At 52.8% G+C, this 3607-nt stretch overlaps 1 pseudogene; it reads left to right on the forward strand.

The window, feature by feature from the left end:
- The first annotated feature begins 996 nt into the window (after positions 1–996).
- Positions 997–2880, forward strand: LOC123780438 (coiled-coil domain-containing protein 22 pseudogene; annotated as a pseudogene).
- Positions 2881–3607: the final 727 nt, after the last annotated feature.

A 3607-nucleotide genomic window follows, 5' to 3' on the forward strand; every position in this document is an offset into this window, starting at 1 on the left:
GTAGTCTGTTCTTAACACAGTTAAGCGGTGTACCCCATCTCACTCAGAATAAAAGTCAGCTTTGTACAGTGGCTCCCCTGTGACTTCACTCATCTAACCTGCTTCAACTCTCCCCCCTTTCATTCCATTTCGGCCACCCTAATCTTCTCAATGTTTCTTGAACATGCCAAGCATAGTCTCATCTTGAGATGTTTGATTGTGCTGTTGCCTCTGCCACGGATGCTCTCCCTATAGATAATGATTTGGCTTAGTTGTTAATTCTTTCAGCTTTTGCTCACATGTCACTTAATCAGTATTGCCTAGCCTGACAGCCCTACATGAAATGGCAGTTGCCCTCTCCCCACCCAACCCTGCTGCCTCTGCATTCCCATCCTCATTCTTCGCTGTTTCTCTGTAGTTTGATTACCGTCTGGTCTATTCCTCTTTGGCCTGTTTTATTTACTACTAATATCATCCCACTGGAAATAAGTCCCAGGAGGAAGGAAACAATTCTGCTGTCTGCTTTTGTAGCTGTATTCTCAGTGTGTCAGACAATGCTTCAGCAAACATTTCGGGTGAGTTAAATGGATTATAGTTATTATTCATTCCAGAGCAAAGCTGTATTTGGCATTTGGAGGAGTCCAGATCTCTGGATTACTCAGCAATGTCTTACACATGATTTTGATACTACGGGACAGTTATGCTGTGGGTTCCACCTTTGGGTTTGCATTTACCAATACGGTATGAAAGAATTAAACATTTTTTGTAGTTGTTCTAGGATATGCTATTAAAGAATTATTGAGTGAGATAACGTGTTTGTATATGGATATTTGGCTCCTTAAATTCTCAGAGGTCTCTTTTAGCCAAAGTGGTTCAAGTTTGGTAAAACAACACTAGATCGTAGATATTCTAGGAAGTATATCCTCATCTAAAAAATGTTTTTCAGGTTTCAACAGCTGCACCTCTCTTGCTCGGTCCCACCCTGAACCCAGCTCTCGACTCGAACATGGCTCCAGCATGGAGGAGGTGGACCGAATCCTCATCCATTCCCTGCGCCATGTGGGCACGGCAGTTCCTCCATATGTACAGACCCTGCGAGCCTTCACCCCTGAGTTGGTTGTAGAAGCTGTGGTCTGCTGTCTGCGTATGATCAACCCTGCCGTGGGCTCTGGCCTCAGCCCCCTGCTGCCTCTGGCCATGTCTGAGCGCTTCCATCTGGCCATGAGCCTGGCTCAGGCCTGCATGGACCTGGGCTATTCCTTGGAGCTTGGCTATCAGAACTTCCTCTACCCCAGTGAGCCTGATCTCCGGGACCTGCTTCTCTTCTTGGCTGAGCATCTGCCCTCTGATACCTCTGACGATGCAGATCAGCCTGTGGGTGACTCATCTCGCCTTCTCCAGACCATCGGGGGCCAAATGCGGGACCAGTTGGCCCTGCCCTGGGTCCCACCCCTCCTTCGTACTCCTCAGCTACAGCACCTCCAGGGCTCAGTCTCCCAGAAGCCTTTCCACACCATTAGGCTGGTCATGCCTGAGTTGAGTTCCAGAGGGGAGCCCCGGGAGTTCCAGGCAAGTCCTCTGCTGCTACCAGCCCCCACCCAGGTGCCCCAACCTGCTGGGAGGGTGGCCTCACTCCTCGAATGCCATGCCATCCAGCTCTGCCAGCACACAGGCCGGGACCGCCCTGGGGATGAGGACTGTGTCCAGCAGGCACCCCGCCATCCCACCCAGGAGGATACACGGGCTCAGTGGCAGCGGCTGCAGAGGCACCTGGCCGAGCATCTACGCCAGACCTGGAGCCAACCAGGGGCTCCCTCACAAGCCGGAGACCTGAGAGAGCTGCTGCAGGCCTGGGGTGCTGGGACCAGGACTGGTGCTTCCAAGGGCTCCCGCTTCACACACTCAGAGAAGTTCACCTTCCATCTGGAGCCTGAGGTCCAGGCAGCCCAGGGGTCTGATGTGCCGGTCACCTCCCAACGGCTTGAACAGGACATGAAGACAGCTCAGGAGCAGGAACTGGAGTCTCTTCGGGAGCAGCTGGAGGGAGTGAACCACAACATTGAAGAGGTTGAAGCCAACATGAAGACCCTGGGAATCAGCCTCATCCAGGTGGAGACCGAGCGTGGGCAGACCGAGCTCAGCACAGTGGAGAATGAGCAGGCCCTGCGCTTGAAGAGCTGGGCAGTGGAGCTGCTGCCTGGCGGGGCTGCCAACCTCTCCAGACTGCAGCTCATGGTAGAGAGTAGTGCCCAGCGGGTCTTCCACTTGGCGGGTCAGTGGGAAAAACACCGGGTCCCTCTCCTGGCTGAGTACCGCCTCCTCCGAAACCTCCAGGATTGCAGAGAGCTGGAATCTTCTCGACGGCTGGCAGAGATCCAGGAGCTGCACCAGAGTGTTCGAGCAGCTGCCGAAGAGGCCCGAAGGAAGGAGGGGGTCTATAAGCAGCTGGGGTCAGAGCTGGAAACCCTGCCTACAGGTGTGTCCCGGCAGGCCTATACCCATCGCATCCTGGAGGCTGTGGTCAACATCCGGAAGCAGAAGGAAGGGATCACTAAGATCTTGTCAGACACAAAGGAGCTTCAGAAGGAAATCAGCTGTCTGTCTTCGAAGCTGGACCGGACCTTTGCAGTGACCGATGAGCTCATTTTCAAGGATGCCAAGAAGGATGATGCCGTTCGGAAGGCATACAAGTATCTAGCTGCCTTTCATGAGAACTGCATCCAGCTCATCCAGACCATCGAGGATACAGGCACAATCACGTGGGAAGTTGGAGACCTTGAGCAGCAGATCGAGACAGAGATGGGGAAGAAGACCCTCAGCAACCTGGAGAAGATCCACGAGGACTACCGAGCCCTTTGCCAGGAGAATGCTGGCCTCCTGGAGCAGGTCCCGGAGGCCTGAGGAGCCCCCAGCACTGCTCTGCTCCTGGCCTTGGGCAGGGAGTTGGGATGTTGGGGGTGGTGGCCAAGTGCTTGCCCTAGCCGTTCCTTCTGTTAGCTGTGTGGCTCCTCCTACAGCCTTGGCCCCAGACCCCTGCCCACCTGACCCAAACCCTTATCTGGGCTGATCATTCAAAACGTTGGAATTTGGCTGCAGTTTATTGGAGAGGGCACTGGGGTTAGGACCTTGGATCCCAAATAAATGAGGGGCTCAGTCTGTAATCAAAATGTGTTTTTCAGGGGCACCTGGGTGGCTCAGTCTGTTAAGCATCCAACTCTTGATCTCAGCTCAGGTCTTGATCTCAGGGTTGTGAGTTCAAGCCCCAGGTTGAGCTCCACACTGGACATGGGGCCCACTTAAAAAGAAAAAAAATGTTTTTCAGGCAGGTCTGCTGACATTGTTGAGAAAATACCAGTAATAGCTAGTAGCTATGGTTGGTATCTGCTTCCAGGAAAGCAGTAAGAGTAACAATCTGTGATGTCCTCTTGAGCTCAGCACTATACCCAGCACCATGCCAACACTGTTACTGACAGGTAGGTTTAGATGAGGCGACATCTGTCCCTTCTGGTCATGTGCCACTTTGGTTCTGCTCCATCCAAGCTGCTAAAGGGATTGTGGACAATATTACATCAGGTCTTCTCCAATGATGAATGAAAACACATAGAGACACATATATGAGGGGCACACC

The sequence above is a fragment of the Ursus americanus genome, chromosome 27, assembly GCF_024610735.1.
Source record: "Ursus americanus isolate L20-20 chromosome 27, mUrsAme1.1.p, whole genome shotgun sequence".
Taxonomy (NCBI): Eukaryota; Metazoa; Chordata; class Mammalia; order Carnivora; family Ursidae; genus Ursus; species Ursus americanus.